The sequence below is a fragment of the Micromys minutus genome, assembly GCF_963924665.1.
Source record: "Micromys minutus genome assembly, chromosome: 8".
NCBI lineage: Eukaryota > Metazoa > Chordata > Mammalia > Rodentia > Muridae > Micromys > Micromys minutus.
Window position 1 is genome coordinate 24,241,976 of NC_137977.1, and position 27,463 is coordinate 24,269,438.

At 38.7% G+C, this 27,463-nt stretch overlaps 1 pseudogene across 1 annotated transcript; it reads left to right on the forward strand.

Annotated features, from left to right (window-relative positions):
• The first annotated feature begins 20,153 nt into the window (after positions 1-20,153).
• LOC308423473 (cyclin-A2-like) lies at positions 20,154-21,389 on the forward strand (annotated as a pseudogene). Its single transcript has one exon. The product of its transcript is annotated as a cyclin-A2-like (transcript).
• The last annotated feature ends 6,074 nt before the right edge of the window (positions 21,390-27,463 follow it).

The window sequence follows — 27,463 nt, forward strand, 5'->3', positions numbered from 1 at the left end:
TTTCAGGGAACAGATTAGATAGCAGTCTGTCCCAGCAGAAAGGACCAGGCAGAAGGGGAGTGGGATTTGGCGCAGGGATGGGGGAGTTGGAAGATCATGGATCTCTAAGTCTACTGGGCTCCCAGTAGCAGCTGTGGGACTTCAGAGAGGGTTCTTACCAAATGCTCTGAGTACAGCAGATCCTCTGGTATGCCTCAGGATATAACTTCTTCCAGGATATAACTTCAAGGGCACAGACTAGCTAGCAGTCTGTCCCAGCAGACGAGGCTAAGTCTTTTAAATTCATATTCCATTTTAGAAAACCTGACCTAAGTTTGAACTCAGGTAAACTAACAGGCTTGTACATAGCATTAGTTTCCAAGTTGCCCTCCCCAACAAAACCTAGGCTTAGCTCCAGTCTCCAGGTTATACCTCCAACAAGACCAGCATCTCCAGGTTACACCCTCAAGAAGACTAGGGTCTCCAGGTTATTACCCCCGACAAACCTGCACCCCCATGTTATAATAACCACCAGTGCAGAGAAGAATAGAAATTAAATTTATGATATGACTCTCACCACCAGCCAATTATGTTAAAGGCCACAGTAGTTTTCCAAATAGATGCTTGCACACTTCCCCTGGCTTGCTGCTTATTATAAAGCCTTGGTCTGATAAATATTCGGGACTCCTCACTCCATCAAAACCATCTTGCGTGTTGGTGGTGAACTGAGGAGCCCGAGTTAGGTCAGATAGAATAAAGATCCCGCTGTGAGCTCAGCTCCTGTCTGCTTTTTTGGGTACCACTAATATTTCCCTGGCACTACATTTTGGTACATTGGCTGGGAAGTTCACCATGACACACAGGACTACTAATCTGGGAGGTTTTGAAGCTGGCAAAACTAGTCTAGATATTTGTGTTTGTATGTTTTGACACTGTGTTAAACTTCCTGTTTCTTGCCTGTCTGAGCAATAGTTTTCTATGTAGTCTGAGCAGGTGAATACTTGCACAGTGGCACAACAGTTTGTGATTTGTGTGGCGGCTAATTTGTCTGAATGCTAGAAACTTTCTGTGAGATCTACAGAGTGTAACAGAAACTTGTGTAAAGATAAACAACTTACATTGCCATGGTGACTTTTCCGGGTCTGAGTAAACATTTGTGTAGTACTGAGGGTTGTCATGTGTGTGTGATCATCACCTTCTGGTTCGTTCTTGTTACTTTGGGCTGTATATATTTTTGGTCTTGCTTTTTGTTGTTGGCCATCTCAGTTCAGATTCTGAATGGTGCCACATCTGTCTTCGGTGAGTGCCACCTTCTGGTTGGTTTTGTTACTACAGCCAGTATCTTTTTTCTTTGCCTTTTTTTTTTTTTTTAATCTTTTTGGTTTTGGTTGGTTTTTCTTTCTTGTTGTGCCTCTTTCTGCTCACTGATTCTAAACAGCACCACATCCTTCTGGGAACAGGGCCGTCAATTTGTTTCCATGGCCACTTTTCTGTTAGGACAGATGTGCCTGAGAGACATGGCCACAGCAGCAGGGCCAGGAGATGTCCCGAACTTCGATATGGGTGGGCATGGGCTTGGGGAGCAGAGACGTTCACCCGTCTGGGAACATGTTCTTGCTTTTGTACCCAGGACTGGTTGCAGTTAGGGATAGCTGTATCTAGGAGCTGTGGGTACAGCAGGGTTAGGAGACATTCTGAGTCTAGGTCTGGGGTGAACATGGGCTCAGGAGATCTGAGAGATGCCCACCAATCTGGTTCTTTTTTTGTGGGTGTGTGCCACTTTCTGGTTATTTCTTATTTTTGCCTGATAGAGAGAGGAGGTTGAATTTGTGTCTTGGGTATTATATTGAGGTCTTTTTCATGAGTGTTACTTTCTGGTTGTTTCTTGATTCTGCTCTATAGGTAGGGAAGGTTTTATTTGTGTTTTTATATGTTGTGTTTGTGTTTCTCATTACAAGATGACTTTGATGAGATAACTTTTATGAGATTGCTTTGATGAAGTGACTGACCTTTATGGACTTATTAACATGAGACAGCCTACCTCTACCATGTTCTATGGGTTCCCTTCACCACAGAAGAGGCAAGGAACCTGGTTCCTGGCTCCACAGGGGGACCCCCTCCCATATGCTTTCTTTCCCCTGACTCCCCCAGACTGGGGTTTCCATACCATTGAAGGTAAGAGGAGGCTCTTGGTCTACCATCAGGCTCTGCTAGCAGGTCTCAAGGTGGCTACAAGATGGCCCACAAACTTGAATGACATTAGGCAGAGCAAAAATAACAGCCCTGCAGCTTTTTTTTTTAAGCAAAGGCAGAAGTTCTTCTAGCTTTTATTAATCAGGCAGAACCAGATATTAAGAAAAACCTGCATAGGGTTGAAAGGTTAGGAGTAAGGAGTCTGAGGGACTTAAATAAACGAGAGACTACAGAGAAGAAACAGATGAGAGGACAGAAGCAACAGACTCGAAAGCTGGCAAAGATCCTTTAGGCAGCTATGGCCAAAACAGAAGACTGTAGGAGATGCCTAAAACATCATCATCATCAGAAGGAGGTAATGGTGACCCTGAAGATCAAAAGTGCCATTTCACCAAGCCCAGGGTAACACTAAAAGTAAAAGGAAAACTCACCAGATTTTTTTTTTTGTAGATAATTAATAAGGTTCAACATTCTGTCTTGCTAAAACCTAAAGATAGAGTCTCCTCATCAGTTTATAAATAACTTCCCAGTGGCAACAAAAACAAAATGAAATCTCAAGTTTCCTTAGAAGCCCTGAAAAATCTGTACTATTGAGCCTTTGTTAAGAAGGCCTTACTTCTTCAACTACAGGTTACTTCTCTAGACCCAGGGTATGCATACTTAGATTTGGGACCTTGGCATCAGCCAATGGCCAATGTGTCACCAATTGGCAGAAGATGGCCCCTTCTCTGTTTACACAGGGAACAACAGCATCCTGGTTAAAGGTGGAGCAAGAATGACTCATTACCAGCTTCTTTTCTTGAATGTCCCTAAGATAATTTCTCAGCTGCTGTGCTGCCTGACTTTGACCTTGATTGATGGGCCTCTGCATGACTGATTTGATGAATGCAGTGGTAAGGTGGTTCACCAATGGCAACATCCTCATTCAGGATGGACAGAGGTATGCTGGGGCAGTGGTGGTCTTAAACACCAAGATCATATGGGCATAACTACTCCTGGCAGGAATGTTAGCCCAGAAAGTTGAACTGGTAGCTCTGACCAAAGCATTAGAGCTGAAAAGACAAGAGACACAGATAGTTGGTATGCCTTTGCTGCTGCTCATATTTCTGGGCTATTTATAGGGAGGTCTTCTGACAACAGAAGAAAGGACTAAATTCCATCCTAGAGGGCAACAAGACAGCCCTGTGGGTGGCCCTAGGAATTGTTCCCTCCATGTCCTTGATAGCCATAGACCCAGCAGATACCATACTCTCTGGCCAGACAGAGTGTGATCTGGGCCAAAATACTATCCATGTCAAAATACTATGACACTATCAGTGTCATAAGAGATGATGAAGTACAGCTGACTACAAACTAATTGTGCCAGAGACAATGGATATTCACACACTGAAAAAGATCTATTGTTCTTCACATATGGGATCCCAGAGAATGCAGAACTTTGTCTGCCAGTCCCACGTCAGAATTAGAGATGCCAATTCAAAAACAGCTAAAATTGTTAAAAAACTGCAAGGCCTGTCAAATGATTAATGCGGTTGCTAGTGAGAATAACCCCAGTACTCAATGCTAGAGCACCAAGCCAGGAGTCTATCAGGAAACATACTTCATGGAGGCAAAACCAAGACATCTGGATAAAGATATTTGCTGGTGTTCATAGATACCTCTTCAGGATGGACTGACACTTTCCCAACTAAGCATGAGACTGTGCAGATGGTAACAAAGAAACTACTGAAAAAATTCTTCCAAAGTATGGTTTTTCTAAGCTTATAGAGTCAGATAATGAACCGACATTTGTGTCCCAGGTATATTAGAGATGAGCTAATATTCTGGTATTGATTGGAAACTTATTGTGCTTACAGATCCCAGAGTTCAAGACAGGAAGAGAAGAGAAACTAAACCTTAAAAGAGACCTTATCTAAATTGACCTTAGAGACTGATGGTGACTGGGTGACTCTTTTGCCCTTCATTCTTTATAGAGTACACAACTTCTCATACCAGATGGGACTTACCCCTTTTAAAGTTATGTTTGGCTCACTTACTGACAGAAGCTATTACAGAAGCTGACTACTGCTAATTGTTACACAATTTTGAGGGTATCTAATGGGTACACAAACATGTTTAGCTTAAACTTCTTGCTTTCTACCTCTGGAACTTCATGAACTTTAGTCTGGAGATTGGTCTCTAGTCAAGAGACCAGGGGTCACTAGAGCTTCACTGAAAGGGTTCCTGTGCTACATAGTTACAGAGTGGATCCACAACACATCTCTTTGTAGTTGAAGAAGGCACTGGCCAGCAGGGTGAGAACCGTGCCCCAGGGATACCACAAAGATATAGCCCTGTTTCTGTTTTCATGAAGCTTCAGAAAGTCCCATGATTAGGACTTCTAGTCACAAGAGAATAGGGGAGGGGGAGGCCAAATATTTTAAATTCAGACTCCATTTTAGAGAACCTGACCTAAGTTTGACTTCAGGCAAACTAATAGGCTGGTACCTAGAATTAGTTTCCAAGTTGCCCCCCCCAACAAAACCTGGGCCTAGCTCTAGTGTCCAGGTTATACCCCCAACAAGACTAGTATCTCTAGGTTACACTCTCCAACAAACCTACACCCCCAGGTTATAATGACCACCAATGCAGAGGAGTCATTGCTTGGCCTTTTTTTTTTTTAAGGTTTGGTAGTGTGCATTAAGATCTTACTAGTTACAATGAGCACAAAGTACATGTAAAACAGGATGTAACCTCAAATTACGTCTTTTACATGGCTCACAGAATCAGCCAATTATGATAAAGGCCACAGTAGCTTTCCAAATGGATGCTTGACACTTACTTCTGCTTGCTAATTATTATAAAGCTTTGTCCTGATAGATATTTGGGGCTCCTCTCTCCACCAAAGCAATTCTGCATGTTGGAGGGGAGCTGAGGGGCCTGAACTAGCTCGAATAGAATAAAGATCCTGCTGTGAGTTGCATCAGATCAGCTTCTGTCTATGTTTTTGGGGATCAATAACATTTCCCTGGCATTACATTACCACAACTGACAATATGCTGGAGGTCTTAAAATTCTGACCTTAAAACCCAGCACATAAGGCTCCAACACATGTCAAAAGCAAGAACAAAGACCTAACCTATCAAAGACCTAGGCCATAGTTCTGGGATTCAGAAAAGCCCCTTGGTTCTAGCTCTTGTTGTTTTGCTTCTTGTTAATTGTTCTTTTTAACTGAGATGTGTCACCCAGTGGTTTTTGTCCATAAAAGACAAGAGTGAAGCTCGAGGGCTGAATGAGTTGGGCAAGTTCCCTGTGTAACCACTGGTCAGCAATAAAGACTTTTGTTCTGGCTTTAAAAGTTTCTCACTGTATTCTCTGGTGGACTTACATTGTAGCATTCTGAAAGCACCAGAGAGATCCCTAGAGACTGAAACATTGAGGCTCCAAGGTTTTTGGACCTTCTCTGAGTGAGAACGCAGAGAATGCACAGTTTCTGGAAGCTGAGAACCCTGAAATATTTCAGGGTCCTACAGACTTCTGTCTATACTCCCACTGCCCAAGAAGCTCAGAGGTGAGTCTGTTTATGGTGCCTTCTATATAGGACACATTAGAAAGGCTGGATACAGCTTAAATACCAGTGTCTAGGGGCATCTGTTTGGTGGCCATCCCTGGTTGTCTTTATTGTTGCCTGCATGCTTCTCCCTCTCCTTCTCTCTTACCCTTTCCCTCTCCCTAACAGTGGGGCGATGGAACCTGAAGAGACCACTTCCTAGTTGAGGTAGAGCAATACCTATCCATCTTCAAAATTTTGACCCAGAATTGTTCCTGTCTAAAGGAAATGCAGGGACAAAAATGGAGCAGAGACTGAAGGAAAGGGCATCCAGTGACTGGCCCAACTTGGGGTCTATCCTGACACTATTACTGATGCCATGCTGTGCTTGTAGACAGGAGCCTAGCATGGTTGTTCTCTGAGAGGCTGTACTAGCAGCTGACTGAGACAGATGCAGATACTTTCAGCAACCATTGGCCTGAGATCTTGGACCCCTATAGAAGAGTTAGGGGAAAGACTGAAGGAACTAAAGGAGATGGCATCTTCATTGGAAGAATAACAATATCAACTAACACAGACTCCTGGGAGCTCTTAGAGGCTAAGCCACCAACCAAAGAGCATTCGTGGGCTGTCAGTGCTCCCTGAAACATATGTAGCAGAGGATCATCTGGCCTCAGTGGAAGAGGATTCACCTAATCTTTCACAGACTTGATGCCCCAGGGAAGGGGGGGTACTGGTGTCTGTGTGTGAAGCAAAGTGGAGGGGGGTGAGATTAAGAATTCTGGGAGGGGGGACTATGAAGGAGGCAACAGGGCTTTGGGGCACAGAACAGGGCTCGGGCCATCCGCCACCAGGACCAGCTGAGACCCAGAGATAAAGGCCTGGTGAGAAGGGGTTCCAACTAGCAAGGGGCAGAGAGATCTCTGCCGAGCGTGCACGGAAAGCATGCTGCTGCCCTGCCTGATCCAGGGACCAGGAACCCAGCATTGGACCCTCTGTTCCCAGCCGGCAACTTTGGGGCGCAGAACAGGGCTTGGATCATACGCCACCAGGAACAGCGGAGACCCAGAAATACAGGCCTGGTGAGAAGGGGTTCCGACTAGCCAAGGGCCAGAGAGATCTCTGTCGAGCATGCATGAAAAGTGTGCCCCTGCCCTGCCAGGTCCAGGGATGAGGAACCCAGCATTGGGCCATCTGTTCCCAGCCGGTGGCTTTTGGGTGCAGAATAGGGCTCAGACCATCCACCGAGAGGAACAGCAGAGATCCAGGGACACAGGCCAGGTACAAGGGAAAGGCGAGAACCAATCACTTACAACAAGATGGCAAGAGGAAAGCAAAAGAACATGCCCCAGGGAAACCAAGACAACCTGGCAACACTAGAACCCAGCTCTCCCATCACAGCAAACAGTGGAATGCCAAACACTCCAGAAAAAGAAGACTCAGACATGAAATCCTACCTCAAGATAATGATAGAGATCCTTAAACAAGAACAGGAGGAAAAGCATAAAGAATTAGAAGCTTTTAAAGAAGAAACAAGAAAAACACTCAAAGAACTCAAAGAACTAGAAGAAAAGAGAACCAAAGAGATGAAGGAATGGAAGAAGGAATTTAAATCAGAAATGGATACAATAAAGAAAACACTAAAAGAGACAACCCTAGAAGTAGAAATCCTAAAAAAGAAATCAGGAATCACAGATGCAAGCATTTCCAACAAAATCAGAAAGAAAAGTGGAGACATAACGACTGAAACTGAGGAAATGCAAGAAATCATCAGATCCTACTACAAAAGCCTATACTCAACAAAGCTGGAAAATCTGGAGGAAATGGATGAATTCCTAGACAGATACAAGACACCAAAGTTAAACCAGGACCAGGTAAACCATCTAAATAATCCCATAACACCTAAAGAAATAGAAGCAGTCATTAAAAGCCTCCCAACCAAAAAAATCCCAGGTCCAGATGGGTTCAGTGCAGAATTTTATCAGACACTTATTGCGGATATAACACCAATACTCTCCAAACTATTCCACAAGATAAAATCAGATGGAATACTATCTAACTCATTTTTTGAGGCCATAATAACCCTTATTCCTAAACCACACAAAGACCCCAAAAGGAAAGAGAACTTCAGACCAATCTCACTTATAAACATTGATGCAAAAATACTCAACAAAATCCTTGCAAACTGAATACAAGAACACATCAAAATGATCATTCTACATGATCAAGTAGGCTTCATCCCTGGGATTCAGGGATGGTTTAATATACAGAAATCCATCAATGTAATCAACTATATAAACAAAGTCAAAGAACAAAACCACATGGTCATCTCACTAGATGCTTAGAAAGCATTTGACAAAATTCAACACCCCTTCATGTTAAAAGTCTTGGAAAGAGCAGGAATCCAAGACCCATGCATAAACATAATAAAAGCAATATACAGCAAACCAACAGGCAACATCAAACTTAAAGGTGGGAAACTTGAAGCAATCCCACTAAAATCAGGGACTTGACAAGGCTGCCCACTCTCCCCCTACCTATTCAACATAGTACTGAAGTCCTGGCTGGAGCAATTAGACGGCAAAAGGAAATCAAAGGGATACAAATTGGAAAGGAAAAAATAAAAACATCATTATTTGCAGATGACATGATAGTATACTTAAGCGTCCCCACAAATTCCACCAGAGAACTCCTACAGCTGATAAACAAGTTCAGCAAAGTGGCTGGATATAAAATTTACTCAAACAAATCAGTAGCCTTCCTATATTCAAAGGACAAACATGCAGAGAAAGGAATTAGGGAAAAGATAACCTTCACAATAATCACAAAAACTATGAAATACCTTTGTGTGACTCTAACTAAACAAGTGAAGGACCTGTATGACAAGAACTTCAAACCTCTAAAAAAGGAAATTGAGGAAGATCTCAGAAAATGGAAAGATCTCCCATGCTCATGGATTGGAAGGATCAACATTGTAAAAATGGCCATCCTACCAAAAGTAATCTACAGATTCAATGCAATCCCTATTAAAATTCTTCATTGAGTTGTAAAGAGCAATGTGCAATTTCATCTGGCATAACAAAATAACTAGAATAGCGAAATACATCCCCTACAACAAGAAAACATCTGCAGGAATCACTATCTCTGACCTCAAGCTATATTACAAGGCAATTGTGCCAAAAACTACTACTGGTACAGAAATAGGCACGTGTATCAATGGAATAGAAGATCCAGAAATAAGCCCTCACATATATGATCACCTGATTTTTGACAAAGGAGCTATAAACATTCAATGGAAAAAGGACAGCCTATTCAAGAAATGGTTTTGGTCAAACTGGCACTCAGCATGCAGAAGAATGAAAATAGACCCTTTCTTATCTCCTTGTAAAAATCTCAAGTATAAGTGGATCAAAGATCTCCACATTAAACCAGGTACTATGAAACTATTAGATGAGAAAGAAGGGAAAACCTTAGAACACATAGGCACAGGAGAAAATTTCCTGAACAAAACACCAATGGCTTGTGCTCTAAGGTCAAAGATTGACAAATGGGACTTAATGAGATTTCAAAGTTTTTGTGAGGCTAAGGACACTGTCAAGAAAACCAAACGGCAGCCAACAGATTAGGAAAAGATCTTTACCAACCCCACATCAGATAGAGGCCTAATATCCAAGGTATACAAAGAACTCAAAAAGCTAGACACCAGAGAATCAAACAACCCTATTAAAAATGGGGTACAGAGCTTAACAAAACGTTCTCAATTGAGGAATATCGAAATGCTTGACATCCTTAGCCATCATGGAAATGCAAATCAAAACAACCCTGAGATTCCACCTCACACCAGTTAGAATGGCTAAGATCCAAAACTCAGATGACAGCAGATGCTGGCGAGGTTGTGGAGGAAGAGGAACACTTCTCCACTGTTGGTGGGGTTGTAAACTGATACAACCACCCTGGAAATCAGTCTGGCGATTCCTCGGAAAATTGAACATAGTACTACCTGAAGATCCAGCTATTCCACTTCTGGGCATATACCCTAGAGACACGCCAATATACAACAAAGACGCGTGCACCACAATGTTCATAGCAGCTCTATTTATAATAGCCAGAAGCTGGAAAGAACCCAGATGTCCTCCGTTAGATGAATGGATACAAAAATTGTGGTACATTTACACAATGGTGTATTACTCAGCTATCAGAAACAATGACAACAAAATTCTCAAGAAAATGGTTACATCTAGAGAATATCATCCTGAGTGAGATAACCCTATCACAAAAGAACAGACATAATATGCAGTCACTGATAATGGGATACTAACCCCAGAAAGCTCTGGACACCCTAGAAACAACTCACAGACTGTGTGAAGTTCAAGAAAAAAAAAAAAAAAACCGTTATGCTCAATCCTTACACACCAAGAAAACTTTGACTAATTCCGGGTTACATCCTGTTTTACATGTACTTTCTGCTCATTGTAACTTGTAATACCTTAATGCACACTATCAAACCTTTGAAAAAAAAAAGTACTGACAAAAATGTATTCGTATACTTTTATGCAAAAATGCTTAAAATTTGTTCTTTTATCTTTGTTTTTAAAAATAAAGTTGTTCAAAAAATAAATATACATATAAATATAAAAGATTTAAATTAAAATTATAAAATAATTAAAAAATTTTGTCTCATAATTTGAGACAGAAATACTACCAAAAAAGCTCTAGCTCTTATGAGACAAAATCAATTTGGGAGATTTTTGCACAACATTGTCCTACAATTTAAAATAAAATTCAGTGTAATTATCTTTGTTTGTAGATGGGTTTTATGTGTTTAAACCACAATAAAACATTTTAGCCTGAAAAAAAAGAAGGAGGCAACATTTGGAAGGTTTATAAATAAGATAATGTAGTAAAAAATGTCCAGATTTGTTTCTCAGAAAGAGAATACTTTTTTCCCATATATGAAAAACATTTGCAGTAGAAGTCAACAGGAAAATATCGGTGGATTCCCCTTTGCTTAATGAAGAGTCCTCAGATGCCAATTCATGATAAATATGGTATCCATAATTAGGGTTATCATCTGGTATAGAGGTTTGGTGTATTTCTATGTATTATAATGCTAACTTCTTTTTGAAAGGTTCATAATTTTATTACTGGACAGACACCCTAACTTGGACACAAGCAAGTCTCTAGGTTAAAATTGTTGAAATCCATCTGGTAAAACTGAGCAATGACCACAATTTAGTATAAACCCCCCAGTCATGCCATTGTGTGAATCCTTACAGGCCTAGCATTGTTCTCCTCCAGTGTCTTCTCTTAGAGTCTTATCTGATTTTGTTACCAGTTTTCATCTGAATCTACTGAGGAATAGGACAATTTTGTTTTTTGTTTCTTGGTCAGAAATCGCTTGATTCTGAAGTCTTTGGCGGGAAGTTGAATCGGGCCTAGTACACATGATGGCAGAGGAAAGGAGAAGAGAAAGGGCAGGCTGGAAAAACGCGATTAGAAGACGCTGCTGGAGCATAATACTAAATTCTATACCCGAAGGTCTAGGCTTCTCATGTTTACAAACTTTTGTCGTGCAAGTCTTGTTCTTCGACTTAAAACTATTTGTTAAATAAAAATTGCTATAGACAGTTACTGGAGGGATTGGAGGTAGGTGGGTTTGGAGTGACCTGGTTGGAGGAGAAGAGAACAAGAGAAGAGGGAGGAATAGTACATGGCCAGGAAAAATAGCAAGTATATTGGATACACCACTGAAGAGGTAGCTAGGCCAACAGAAGAATAGATTAGGGGTTACCCAACAATAATTGTCAAAGCCAAATAAAATAACCATAGTCTGAGTCTCACTTATTTGTAAGCTAGTCAGGGATAAGCTTAAATTGGTTATACTAAAATCTGGTTCAGTGTTGGTCAGGGTTGCATGCACAGAGATTAGCTTCCTGGCAGTTGTGAAAGCTGCCCTTTGTTCCTGTTCCCATTGGAAATTAGCTGCCTTTATAGTAATTCCATAGAGGGTTTAAAAAAATCTATAAATATGGTATGTTATTTCTCTAGTATGAAAATTTAGGCTTAGATTCTTCAAAACCTACTTTAAATAAGGGTACTTAAATGCATTAACCTTCCTTCTAGCCCGTTGCCCACCAGAGGTAGAGGAAAGGCAAGGTTAATAGGGTGAAAGATGTGGGCCTCTCTAGGAATAGTTCTTTGGAATGAATTCAAACTTAGTTGTTAGTTTTCTTTTCCACCAACATTAAGAAAATTTAGAGTTAACAAAGCATTATTTAGTCTGCCCCTAGGGGTTCTTCCTCTCCCCTTTTGTTTAATAAGCAGGTTTTTAAAAGTATGATTGGCTCTTTCCACAACTGCCTTTCCTGTGGGATTGTGTGGTAGAGCAGGAACATGCTTTATATTGCAGTATGCAAAGAATTGACTCATCTTATTGATGCAGTGAAGGAGCACATGTATATCTTAATTTGTTCAGGTATCCCCACACTTGCCATTATTTATGATAAATGTATAATTTCACAACCAACTTTTTCAGAACTTAAAGCTGTTGCCCATTGAAACCTTAGTATTTGTCAATGGTATGATGTATATACCTTTGTTTTCCAAATGAAGAAAAATGGAAAACATCTATCTGCCAGATATAATTCCTTTTGGTACCAGCAGGTAATGGAATTTGGTTGTATAGAGAACATATAAGATATTAAAAAAAAATCATTTCTTTGGCTTGTTGCCAGGATATGAAAATTATCTTTAAAACTTTCACATTTTCAAAGTTCTCATGACATATGGAGGCATCTAACACATTTCCTATAAGTAACTGGTCAGTTTCCTCATTTTCTTGAGCTAATGGATCTGAAAAACCTGTATTAGACTGGCTATGAGTAATATATAACGAATGGTTTTTACTTCTGATGGCCTTTTGTAATTGTATAAATAACAAAGTTAATTCTGAGTTAGTAAGTACAAATTCAGCAATCTCTATTGTAAAATGACTTTTTCTGCATATAAAGAATCAGTAATTATGTTAAGAGATTCAGGATAATCTAATAATACCATAAAGATAGTATACAATTGTTGTACTTATCAGTCTGTGGGGGGGGGGTCCCCGCTCTGCTTCTCCAGGGGAAGGTAGCTCCTCATACTGCAAGTCTCAGGGAAGGCTGCTACTGGTGTGCTCTGCCTGGCCCACAGGAGTTCAGGCTGGGAAGCGTGGGAACAAATCCCAGTGGGGTGCCACCAGCCTGTGGGGCCAAGACTCAGCCCGGTGCTCCGATTATAGCCCTGCTAACCAGGACCATAAACTCCTGCCTGACTGTTATAAAAGTGCAGAGCCTGTGATAAGGCTCTGGGATAAAGCGTTCACGGAGGACTAAGGAGTCAAGACCACAAAGGAACTAAGACCGAGGAGAAGGTTTCAACGTGTGTCTTTATTTTCATACCTTCTCTCCTTCTGTTCTTTTTAAACAGCCCCGGATCCAATCACCGGATTCCCATACGGTTGCCTCTAAGATTGGCCATAGTTGGTTTTCTAATGCTACGTAAGTGTGCAGAGGAGGAATTTAGGGAGTGGCTGATCTGGCTAGAATCTATGTCACTCTCTCCTGTGGAAGTGGGGTTTGGGGCTTGCTAGAGCTTTGTATATTTGCCCCATTGTGGTGCATCCAGGCAAAGTGGATTTGCAATCGGGAGTTCAGAAAGCACCTGCCAGTTGACAGTTACCTGTCCTCGGGGCTTCGACCAAACTCAATCTCTCACATTTCCAATTTTGGCCCTTCAAACCCACATACAATTCTGATTTTTGAACTGATGTATATGGACTTTTGATCACCTTGCTTATTTTATCTGACTTATAACCTACCACCCCATCTTGTTTGCATTATTACAGAATGTTGGTGCCTCTGAAATTGGTGTTCTCTTTGCAATATGAGGAAGAATCCAATTAGTTATTTTTATAAACTGTATACATTTGCTTTTTAGATATTTGTTATTAGTTTCACCCAAGTAGTTACTACAAGCTTGTTGCCCATCTCGCTGATCATCCATAATGACATTACCTCAGCATTTGTAAGAGGTACCACAATTTCAACTGGATCTGTTCCTGATAATTGACATAATATTAATCTGCTTTTTATAATTAATTCAGGAACCTATTCTATTTATGTCTCCAATTTTTTACTTTATTTATGAGAAAGTAAAAATCCATTTCATAATGATGTCTTCCCTTTGTATAATGAACTCAGTAGTATAATGAGTTGGAGGCTAAATGACACAAATACAATCAAGTTTAGGAAAAATTTGGTTCATATGCATCTTGCAGTCTTCTATAAGAGTTAACTGTTTTTCTGCTTTAGCTGTTAGACATTTTGAACTGTTTGACTCTCCTTGTGATGTTTGAAACAAATAACTTAACTCATATGTACTTAATCTATTTGTAGCCCTCATCCAGTTAATATCTCCATTAATTTCTGAAAATTGTTAAGAGTTTGCCATCAGCCCCTATAGATCTGTACCTTTTGTGGTCTAATTTTTTTGTTGACTAATTCTATAACCCAAATAACTAAGTGAATCTCTTTTTTGTACTTGTTCTGGAGCAGTCTCTAACCCCCAGTATGGGAGAATTCTTGGTGTTACCTTACACATATTCTCTAAAACATCTTTGTGAGAATCAGCTAATAAAATGTCATTCATATATTGGTAAATGATAGATTGAAGGAATTGCTTACAAATTATTTCTAAGGATTGTTGCACAAAATACTGACATAAAGTTTGACTATTTAATATTTCCCATGGAAGTAAATTCCAATGGTATCTTTTCATTAGAAAACTATTGTTCAGAGTAGGTACTGAGAAAGCAAACCTTTCCCTATCCTGCTCATACAAGGAAATTGTAAAAAAAAAAAAAAAAAAAACAATCTTTCAAGTTAATTATTATAGGCCATGATCTCAGCAACAAAGATGGTAAAGGAAGTCCAGGCTGTAAAGGACCCACTGGTCCTTTTATTAATTGCTCTTAAACATGGTATCATCTTCCATTATCCTGATTTCTTTTTTTAAACAATAAATACAGAGAACTTCCATGGGCTTGTAGACTCTTCTATATTTTGTGGCTCCAGCTGCTCTTGAAACAGTTGTTCAAGTGCCGACAATTTTTTTTTTTTGTTATGGGCCATTGCTCTTGCCATGTAGGTCTATTTGATAATCATTTTAGGGGCAAGATTGTTGGCATGTCAGCTGTGGCTCCTTTAATAAGTTTGAAATACAATACCTGGGATGTCCCGTGTTTGCATAATGGATACAGCTTTTATTTTTTTCAATCAATACCTTCCTAGGAGCATCTACCATATCACCCCTAATTTCCTCATTTGGTGTCCTTGGGAATGCCAGAATTTTAATTTGGGTACCTCATTGTTGTAAAAGATCCCTTCCCTATAAATTTTTGTGTATGTCAGGCACATAAAGTCTCAACTTTCCTGTTAGCCTTCTGGTCTCACATAGGTAACTTTGTCTTATTTGTGGTAATTTACCAATTCCTGCAAATTGTGTATAAACCTTCTGAAGTGGCCAATCTGGAATCAAAAACTTTTGAGAAAGTATATTAGCATCAATTCCTGTGTCCACCAAACATTCCATGTCAACTCCATTCATTTATACCATTAATTTGGGTCTCTAATCATTAACCACTGTTTTCCAGAACACACATTTTCCAGTACTCCCAAAGCCCTTGTCTTTTCTACTGGAGAGGCCTTGCCCTCGATGTGAGGAAATAACAGTTGAACAATTCTAATCCCTGCATAAATTTGCATTTCCTTTTTTGTGTGTTCCATAATTTTCATTTTTTTCTTTGATATCCCCATCTACTCTACCTGGATACACAATAAATCTTTGAGAAGTTGTCAGTCCTTTTCAAGATTATTTCAATTGTCCCCGAGGGCAAAAGGCTATAACACCAGTAGTAACTTGTAACATTCAACTTTTTGGGATGATGTAAGAGGAGTATCTGTGGCCAGTTCCAAAGCTTTACTTCCTTTTGTAGCATGTATAAGATTAGAAATACTCAGTTTTGGTTTTCTTTCCCACTTGGTACCACCTGGATGACCAAAGGGAGACAGCTCATATTGTCTGTTATGGGTCCTTGAACTGACAAGTCCCTCAGTTAATTTTCCAGTGGCAAGAGTTAATGTGTATATTTCTCTTGGACTGACAATCCATAGACCAGTGTTTACCCTTTCCACAGTGGCTACAATATCCTGGAAGCCTTTGTTGCCCATGGCAACCAGAACTTGCTTGTTCTCTTTTATGAACACCATGTCCTCTAGAGTCAATGTACCTGAGCTCTGAATCTTCTAGTCTTACAGATTCTTTGAAAATGACCAAATTTACCACAATTAAAGCATTGGACATTTTGATTCCTGAAGTTTCTAGCTATGATTTGCCATATGACATTACCATTATGCCTCTAAGAACCAATTCCTGTTGTCTCCCTTATTCATTTGTCTATTGGGGCTTCTTGTGCTTTCAATGGTGTCATTGCTCTCCTACATTCAGTGTTTGAATTTTTAAATGCCAACATTTCTTCCAGTGACTGGACTCAGGTCTGATATGGCTCCATTTACCGCTGAATCTAACCTCTGTAAGAATTCTGTAATGGCTCTAGAGAACCCTGTATTATCTTAGTAAGTGAGGTGGATTCCCACCCTTCCCCCAGTTTATTAATTATACCTTAGCTATGTATCTTAAAACTTTGATGTGACATTGTTCAATTACACCATCATCAGATAGAATTTGTTCTTGTAAATCAGCATAACACCCTTCCCTCAGCAGTTGCTTTTTAGTAACATTTATTCCTCTTGATAAATTGTCAATTAGCAGAAACAGATCCAGCAAAAATTGTGCTACCTTTTACTAATGCAGACATTGCCTCATTATAGAAAGAAAATGAACACTGGCAAAGGGCTTGCAGTAAATTTTTGGGAGAAATTAACAATGAATACCTCAAAAGCAAGTGACTTTGTTTTAGGTATGGTTTCTATTGCTATAAGGAGACATCATGACCAAGGAAACTCTCGTTTTTTTTTTTTGCATTTTTATTAGATGTTTTATGCATTTTCATTTCAAATGTTATCCCCTTTCTTGGTTCTCCCCTCGCCCACTCTCTCTCCCCATGCTTCAATTAGGATGCTCCCAGTCTCACTCACTCAGTCCTAGCCCACTACCCTGGCATTCCCCTACACTAGGGAAATAAGCCTTCATGGAACCAAGGGATTCTTCTCCTATAGATGCCAGTCAATGCCAGCCTCTGTTACACATGTGGTTGGAGCCATGGGTTCCTTTTTGGTTGGTGGCTTAATCCCTGGCAGCTCTGGTTGGGGGGTTTGGTTGATTGATAGTGTTCTTCCTGTGGAGTTCCAACCCCTCCAAACTCCTTCAGTTATTTCTATAACTTCTCCATTGGGGTCCCTGTGCTCAGTCTGATGGTTAGCTGCAAGCATTCTCATGTGTGTCAGTAAGGCTCTGACACAGAATCTGTAGATTGCTTTCAGCAATATAAAATTTTTTTTACCCTATTAATCTTGCCAATCCATGAGCATGGGATATCTTTCCATTTTCTGAGATCTTCTTCAATTTTTTTTCTTCAGAGACTTGAAGTTATTGTTATACAAAGCTTTTATTTGGTTAGACTCACCCTTAGGTATTTTATATCATTTGTGACTATTGTAAAGGGTATCATTTCCTTAATTTATTTCTCAGCCTCTTTATTCTTTGAGTAGAGAAAAGCTACTGATTTGTTTGAGTTAATTTTATATCCAGCCACTTTGTTGAAGTTGTTTATCAGGTTTAGTGGTTCTCTGGTAGAATTTTTTGGGGCCATTTAAGTATACTATCATATCTGAAAATAGTGATATTTTGACTTCTTCCTTTCTGATTTGTATTTCTTTGACCTCTATTTGCTGTTTAATTGCTCTGGCTAAGATTTCAAGTATTATATTGAATAGTTAGGGAGAGAGTAGGCAGCCCTGTCTAGTCCCTAATTTTAGTGGGGTTGCTTCAAGTTTCTCTCCATTTACAAATAAAAAGGGAGCCCAGTTTCATCAGGACTGGTAGCCTGCTTGCAGTTGGCTGGGCACTTAGAAGAGCCTCAGGAGAGCTCTCACCTCTGAGTGCAAGGGTGAGTCCACATTTCCTTCCCACTGTCTATCCTGGGAGAGGTTGTCCAGAATCCTCAGGGCACAGGAAGTGGTGCTTCCTGGAAACAGGCACTTCCAGTCCAAGATCAAAGCCAGCACAGTTGCATCAGGGCTGAACACTGCCATCAGAACTCACAACCTACTAGAGAGCAAAACGCCCAGGAACAATCTCCCTCTGGAGACCACAGGCCCACAGAAGAGAGAAGCGCCAGTGAGAGACAACAAGGTCACAACATCACCGATAAAAAGATGTCAAGAGGCAAGCACAAAAGTCCAAGAAATGAAAACCAAGACAATCTGGTAACATCAGAACCCAGTTCTCCCACCATGGCAAATAGTGGATATCCCAACTCAACAGAAAAACAAGATTTAGACTTAAAAATTATACTTCATGATGATGATGGAGATTCTTGAGAAGCACATAAAAAACTCACTTAAAGATGTATAGGAAAGCCAGGGGAAAACACTCAAACAAGTTGAAGCCCTTAAAGAGGAAACATGTGTGTGTGCGCGCGCGCGTGCACACACACACACACACACACACACACACACACACACACACACACCATAAAAATTACTTAAAGAGCTAAAGAAAGCACAAACAAACAGATGAAGGAACTGAAAACAGAAATAAAAACAATGAAGAAATCACAAAATGAGACAACCCTAAAGTTGGAAAACCTCGGAAAGATATTGGGAGTCATAGATACGTACATCATCAACAGAACACAAGAGATGGAAGAAAGAATCTCAGGAGCAAGACACACCATAAAAATCATTGACACAACAGTCAGAGAAAATGCAAAAAATCAAAAAGATTCTAACCCAAAACATCCAGGAAATCCAGAACACAATGAGAAGACCAAACCTAAGAATAATAGGTGTAGAAGAGAGCGAAGACTTCTAACAAAAGGCCCAGAAAATATCTACCACAAAATTATAGAAAAAAACTTTCCTAACCTAAAGAAAGAGATGACCACGGACATACAGAACACCAAATAGATTTGACCAGAAAAGAAGTTCTTCCTAACACATAATAGTCAAAACAACAAATGTTCAAAATAAAGAAAGAATACTAAAAGCAGTAAGGGAAAAAGGACAGATAACATATAAAAGCAGACTGATCAGAATTACACCAGACTTTTCAACAGAGACTATGAAATCTAGAAGATTCTAGACTGATGATATACAGACCCTAAGAGAACACAAATGTCAGCCCAGGTTACTATATCCAGCAAAACTCTCAATTACCATAGATGGAGAGACCAAGATATTTCAGGACAAAACCAAATTTACACAATGTCTGACCACAAATCCAGCCCTACAAAGGATAACAGGTAGAAAACCCAACACAAGGAGGGAAACTTCACCCTAGAAAAATCAAGAAACTAATCTTGCAACAAACACCAAAGAAAAAAAGCACACAAACGTAATTCAACCTCTAACTACAAAAATAACAGGAAACAAAAATCACTATTTTTTAATATCTCTTAACATCAGTGGACTCAATTCCACAATAAAAGACAGACTATCAGACTAGATATGTAAACAGGACCTAGAATTTTGTTGCATAGAGTAAACTCATCTCAGCAACAAAGTCAGGCACTACCTCAGAGTAAAAGGTTGGGAAAAAACTTTCCAAGCAAATGGTCTAAGAAACAAGCTGGAGTAGCCATTCTAATATTGAATAAAATAGATTTTCAACCAAAAGTCATCAGAAAAGACTAGGAATGACACTTTTTACTCATCAAAGAAAAAAACATCTATCAAGATGAACTCTCAATCTTGAACATGTATGCTCCAAATACTAGGCGCCCACATTCATAAAAGAAACTCTACTAAAGCTCAAGGCATACATACAATAATAGTGGGAGACTTCAACACCCCAATCCCATCAATGGACAGATTATGGAAACAGAAACTGAACAGAGACACAGTGAAACTAATCGAAGTTCTGAACCAAATAGATTTAACAGACATCTATAGAACATTTCATTCTAAAACAAAAGAATATACCTTCTTCTCAGCACCTCATAACACCTCGTGCAAAATTGACCATATAGTTGGTCACAAAACAGGCCTCAACATATACAAGAAGATCGATATAATCCCATGCATCCTATAAGATCACCATGAACTAACAACAAAAAGCCCACATACACATGGAAGCTGAATAATGCTCTACTCAAAGATAGCTTGGTCAAAAAAAAAAAAAAAAAAAAAAAATGCAGCGCCCGCTCCAGCGGAAGATCCTGACCAGAGCTGCGATGCCTGGCAACTGGAGACAGTCGGGTCGCGAGGCGGGCTTGGCCCTGCTCTCCAGGCAGCAGGAAGACCAGGAGAATGTCAACCCTGAAAAAGTAGCGCCAGTCCAGCAGCCATGGGAGCAGGCAGCGCTGAAGGCCGGGAATGTGCAGGGACTCACGCCTCTTAAGAACCTTCCAATAAATGATGAGCAATCCGCTCATGTTGCTTCATGGAAAGCAGCCAGTAAACAGCCTGCCTTCACCATTCATGTTGATGAAGCAGAAGAGACTCAGAAGAGGCCAACTGAGCATAAAGAAACAACAGTGCGAAGATGCCCTGGCTTTTAATGCAGCTATCTCTTTACCCGGAGCAAGAAAGCCACTGGTACCTCTAGTTTATCCAATGGATGGGAGTTTTGAATCACCGCATGCTATGGATATGTCTATTGTCTTGGAAGAAGACGAAAAGCCAGTGAATGTTAATGAAGTATCTGACTATCATGAAGATATTCACACATACCTTAGGGAAATGGAGGTTAAATGCAAACCTAAAGTGAGTTATATGAAGAGGCAGCCAGACATCACTAACAGTATGCGGGCCATCCTTGTGGACTGGCTAGTGCAAGTGGGAGGAGAATATAAACTACAGAATGAGACCTTGCATTTGGCTATGAACTACACTGATAGATTCCTCTCCTCCATGTCTGTGTTAAGAGGAAAGCTTCAGCTTGTGGGCACAGCTGCTATGCTGAAAGCTTCAGAGTTTGAAGAAACATACCCCCTAGAAGTAGCGGAATTTGTGTATATTACAGACGATACTTATTCAAAGAAACAGGTTCTGAGAATGGAGCACCTAGTATTGAAAGTCCTTGCTTTTGACTTGGCTGCACCAACAGTAAAACAGTTCCTTACCCAATACTTCCTGCACCTGCAAACTGCAAGGTTGAAAGCTTAGCGATGTTTTTGGGAGAATTAAGTTTGATAGATGCTGACCCATACCTCAAGTATTTGCCATCGCTTATTGCTGGAGCTGCCTTTCACTTGGCTCTCTATACAGTAACAGAGCAAAGTTGGCCCGAGTCATTGGTACAAAAGACTGAATATACCCTAGAAAGTCTTAAGCCTTGTTTCATGGACCTTCACCAGACCTACCTCAGAGCACTACAGCATGTCCAACAGTCAATAAGGGAAAAGTACAAGCATTCAAAATATCACGGCGTGTCTCTTCTCAACCCACCAGAGACACTAAATGTGTGAGAGTGAAAGACCGACTGTCTTTTAAATGGGAGTCGCTCGGTCCATGCTGTACAGTTTTTATCTTGGGATTTAATTTCACAATCATTCCTGAATGTAGATGATACATCCACAGACAAATTATGGTATTCATTGCTTTTAAAATGGTTTTAATTTGTATATCTTTTGTACATGTGTCTTAGATATTTGGCTAATTTTAATTGGTTTGTTAACGTTGGTGCTACCAACTGTCAGGAAAAGAATAAACTGATTTGGAAATCTTTGCAAATCAAAGTTAATTTGAGGTAAAAATGAGAATGATGTCACTTAAAGCTAATTTATTGTTCTCTGTGTGTGGGGGCAGTAGGAAAAGCTTTTATAAAACAAATATTTCAGAGAAAGAGACCTTCACATTTTGATGTTAAAACTTGGCTCTCACATGTTACAGTAATTTATGAAGATATTTTATCTATCAAGTTTTACAGAAAAGTTTTCCAGAAAGTTTATTCAAAGCATAACGTTAAAGCCAACAGTCTATCAAGATGTTCAGTTTATAGTAAACTTTTCAGATAAAAAAATTTCCAGAGCTATTATCACTGAGTAAATATCCTCTCAGTAGTTATATATGTACAAATCCACCACCTTAGGTTTAGGTTAATTAGCAGTTCTCTTCTTTTTCCTCCTTTTCCCTTGACTTTTAATGATGCCTTCTGGTTTGCACTGGTTTGAGATCTGCACTGTACCCATCGGTCCTGGATTGGGTCACTGGAACTCAAGATGTCCCATTTTATAGAACTAGGTCCAGTTTTTAATGTATATTTGAAAGAGAACAGAAATTGGTAACCTTATTTTCTTTGGATTCTTCTCTGACTCCAAAATGATCATTTCTTCTTCTTCACTGTCTGATAGTACTATGGGGGAACCTTTAAGAAAATTTCAAATATATCAGGTTTTTCTTTTTCCCAGATGATATGTAGGTCAGGTTACTCTAGTTCTTGCTACCAGGGCTGACCATGAAAAATGTAGAAAACTGCTTTGTTTGCCATTTTTCTCTGATATACATGTATGTAAATAAAGCATGCAAATTAAAAAAAAGAAATAAAGAAAGAAATCAAAGAAAATTAATAAAAACGAAGGTACAACATACCCAAACTTATGGGATACAATGAAAGCAGTGATAAGAGGAAAACTCAACTCTAAGCACCTCCAAAAAAAAAAAAAAAAAAAAAAAAAAAACCCAAAAAAACAAAACAAAACAAAAAAACTCAAAAAACTGGAGAGATTATACACTTGCAGCTTGACAACACACCTGAAAGCTTTTGAACAAAAAGAAGCAGATACACCCAAGAGGAGTAGATGACAGGAAATAATCAAACGCAGAGCTGAAATCAACCAAATAGAAACAAAAAGAACTATACAAAGAATCTACAAAACCAAAAGCTGGTTCATTGAGAAAATCAATAAGATTTATAAACCCTTAGCCAGACTAACTAGAGGGTGCAGAGAGAACTTCCAAATTAACAAAATGAGAAATGAAAGGGAAGACATAACAATAAAAACTGAGGAAATTCAAGAAATCATCAGATCTTACTACAAAAACCTATACTCAACAAAATTGGAAAATCTAGAGGAAATGGACAAATTTCTAGACAGATACCAGGTACCAAAGTTAAATCAGTATCAGATAAACCATCTAAAAACCATCTAAACAGTTCTATAACCTCTAAAGAAATAGAAGCAGTCATTAAAGGCCTCCCAAACAATAACAACAACAAAAACCCCAGGACCTGATGGGTTTAGTACAGAATTCTATCAGACCTTCATAGAAGACCTAATACCAATACTCTCCAAACTATTCCACAAAATAGAAACAGAGGGAATACTACCCAACTCGTTCTCTGAAGCCACAATTACACTCATTCCTAAACCACACAAAGTCCCTGTTTTGGAATATGGTCAGTTTTGGAGTAGTTGCCAAGAGGTGCTGAGAAGGTATATTCTTTTGTTTTATGATGAAATATTCTATAGATGTCTGTTAATTCCATTTGTTTCATAACTTCTGTTAGTTTCACTGTGTCTCTGTTCAGTTTCTGCTTCCATGATCTGTCCATTGATGAGATTGGGGTGTTGAACTCTCCCACTATTATTGTGTGTGGTGCAATATATGCTTTGAGCTTTAGTAGAGTTTTTTTTTTTTTTTTTTTTAATGAATGTGTGTGCCCTAGTATTTGGAGCATACATGTTCAGGATTGAGAGTTCATCTTGATAGATTGTTCTTTTGATAAGTAAAAAAGTATCCTTTCTTATCTTTTTAAATTACTTTTGGTAGAAAAATATAGTTTATTCAATATTAGGATGGCTACTTTAACTTGTTTCTTGGGACCATTTGCTTGGAAAGTTTTTTTTCCCCAAATTTTACTCTGAGATAGTGACTGTCTTTTTTTGCTGAGATGAGTTTCCTGTATGCAGCAAAATGCTGCACCCTGTTTGCCAGCCTGATAATCTATGTTTTTTTATTGTGGAATTGAGTCCATTGATGTTAAGAGATATTATGGTATAGTGATTGTTGTTTCCTTCTATTTTGTTGTTAGTTGTAGAATTATCTTGTGTGCTTTTCTTCTTTGTGGTTTGTTGTAAGAAGATTAAATTCTTGCTTTTTGTAGGGTGAAGTTTCCCTCTTTCCGGTGGAGTTTTTTATCTATCATTTTTTTTGGGTTGGATTTGTGGACAGATATTGTGTAAAGTTGCTTTTGTCCTTGAATATCTTTGTTTCTTCGTCTATGATATTTGAGAGTTTTGCTGGATATAGTAACCTGGGCTGGAATTTGTGTTTTCTTAGGATCTGTATGATGTCTGTTTAGGATCTTCTAGCTTCCATAGTCTCTGTTGAGAAGTCTAGTGTAACTAGACTTAGTCTAGTCTGATTGGTCTGCCTTCATTTGTTACTTCCCTTTTTCCCCTTGCTTCATTTAGTATTTTTTTTTGTCTAGAACATTTGTTGTTTGACTATTATGTGTTGGGAAGAATTTATTTTCTGGTCCAATCTAGTTGGGGTTCTGTAGTATCCTTGTATGTTCATGGTCAACACTTTTTTTTTTAAGTTAGGGAAGTTTTCTTTTAATATACTTTTTTCAATGTATTTATTGGGCCTTTTAGTTGTGAGTATTCACTCTCTTCTACATCTATTTTCCTTAGGTTTGGTCTTCTCATTGTTTCTTGGATTTCCTGGACATTTTGGGTTAGAATCTTTTTGATTTTTACATTTTCTCTGACTGTTTTATCAATGTTTTTCCTCCCTCAAACATAAAATGAGCATTCAATAAAAATTCTGAGTACTGGATTCTCAAAGGAGACTTCACATGTGTAGTCACATTGATAGTATAAGAAACATTCATTCAGTCTTGGTAGCTCAGTTATTCAAAACATACTTTTAAAAGTATAATTTGTATGAATTTGATAATTTGAATTCAATATAATGCTCACAGTTTCATTAGATATTTTGAGGGGTGTATTTCCTTTGAAATTGATAATTTCTCTTGTCCTGAAAGTGTTACACAAAACTGTAAATTCCTCTGCCTTACCACTTGTCTTCATCTTGGAATATTTGAGGGTGAACAAGTAAAATTTTAATAAAAACTTTTCTATATTGTTACACTTTCAGAGTTTTTCCCAAAATAAATAATTGACATTCTCTAAGACTTGAACACTGCATAAAGGTTTTCACAACCTTTTCATCATCATACAAATTCTCTAGTATAAAGCCTCAAGTGTTTAAAAAAATACTTCCCGAGTGAAACATATGCTACATTTTCCCCAGCAGAAATACTTTACCAACAAAACATTTAAAAATGTTTTCTCTGACCTGAAATAAAATCAAAGATGTTTCCACATACATTATATCTCTTAAGATTGTCACCCTTATGTAATCTGTTACATTCTAAGAGATAGGCCAAAAGGAGTACTTACACATTCAGTACATTTAAAAGTTTTCTCTCTTGTAAATATTCTCTAATGAATTTTAAGATGATATTTGTTGGTAAAAATGGTCTCATTCACTTAATTTATATTGTTTTTCTACTGTATGTAATCTATCAGACTGACATTGTAGGTAATGCATTTGTCATATATATGATATTTGTAAGGTTTATCTCATCCATGAATTATCTGATATCTTCTCAGACTAAATTTGTAGGTAAAGCATTTGTCTCATTCACTGTGTCTGTACAGTTTCCCTCCTGTATGAATTCTCTGGTGAATATTAAGATGATTTCTTTGGACACAGCATTTGTCACATTCACTGTATTTGTAAGGTTTCTCTTCTGTATCAATTCTCTGATGTAAATGAAGTTTGACTTTTTGGGTAAAGCATTTGTCACATTCACTGCATTTGTAAGGTTTCTCTCCTCTATGAATTCTCTGATAATTAGTAAAATGGGATTGTCGGCCAAAGCATTTGTTACAGTCACTGCATTTGTAAGTTTTCTCTCCTGTATGAGTTCTCTGATGAATACTAAGACTTTTTTTTGGCACAAAGCCTTTGTCACATTCATTGCATTTTTAAGGTTTCTATCCTGTATGAATTCTCTGATTTAAATGAAGATTGACTTTTGTGTAAAACATTTGCCACATTCACTGCATTTGTAAGGCTTCTTTCCTGTATGAACTCTCTAATGAATACTAAGATGGTTTCTTTGGACAAAGCATTTGTCACATTCATTGCATTTGGAAGGTTTGTCTCCTGTATTAATTCTCTAATGAATACTAAGATGGTTTCTTTGGACAAAGCATTTGTCACATTCACTTCATTTTTAAGGTGCCTCTCATGTATGAACTCTCTGATGAATGCTAAGATGGTTTCTTTGGACAACACATGTGTCACATTCATTGCATTTGTAAGGTTTCTCTCCTGTATGAATTCTCTGTTGAATACTAAGTTGGATTTTTGGACAAAGCATTTGTTACATTTACTGCATTTGTAAGGTGTCTCTCCTGTATGAATACTATGATGAATTCTCAGACTAACCTCGTGGGTAAAGCATTTGTTACATTCACTGCATATGTAAGGTTTCTCTCCTGTGTGAATTCTCTGATGAATGCTAAGATGGTTTCTTTGGACAACACATGTGTCACATTCATTGCATTTGTAAGGTTTCTCTCCTGTATGAATTCTTTGATGAATGCTAAGATGGTTTCTTTGGACAAAGCATTTGTCACATTCACTGCATATGTAAGGTTTCTCTCCTGTATGAATTCTCTAATGAATGCTAAGATGGTTTTATTGGACAAAGCATTTGTCACATTCATTGCATTTTGAAGGTTTCTATTCTGTATGAATTTTCTAATGAATACTAAGATGGTTTCTTTGGACAAAGCATTTATCACATTCATTGCATATGTAAGGTTTCTGTCCTGTATGAATTCACTGATGAATGCTAAGATGGTTTCTTTGGACAAAGCATTTGTCACATTCATTGCATTTGGAAGGTTTCTCTCCTGTATGAATTCTCTGATGTATGCTAAGATATATTTTGGACAAAGCATTTGTCACATTCACTGCATATGTAAGGTTTCTCTCCTGTATGAACTCTCTAATGAATACTAAGATGGTTTCTTTGGACAAAGCATTTGTCACATTCACTGCATTTGTAAGGTTTCTCTCCTGTATGAATTCTCTGATGTCATGCTAAGATTTATTTTTGACAAAGCATTTGTCACATTCACTGCATATGTAAGGTTTCTCTCCTGTATGAATTCTCTAATGAATACTAAGATGGTTTCTTTGGACAAAGCATTTGTCACATTCATTGCATTTGGAAGGTTTCTCTCCTGTATGAATTTTCTAATGAATACTAAGATGGTTTCTTTGGACAAAACATTTGTCACATTTGTTGCATTTGTAAGGTTTCTCTCCTGTATGAATTCTCTAATGAATACTAAGATGGTTTCTTTGGACAAAGCATTTGTCACATTCGTTGCATTTGTAAGGTTTCTCTCCTGTATGAATTCTCTGATGTATGCTAAGATATATTTTGGACAAAGCATTTGTCACATTCACTGCATATGTAAGGTTTCTCTCCTGTATGAATTCTCTAATGAAT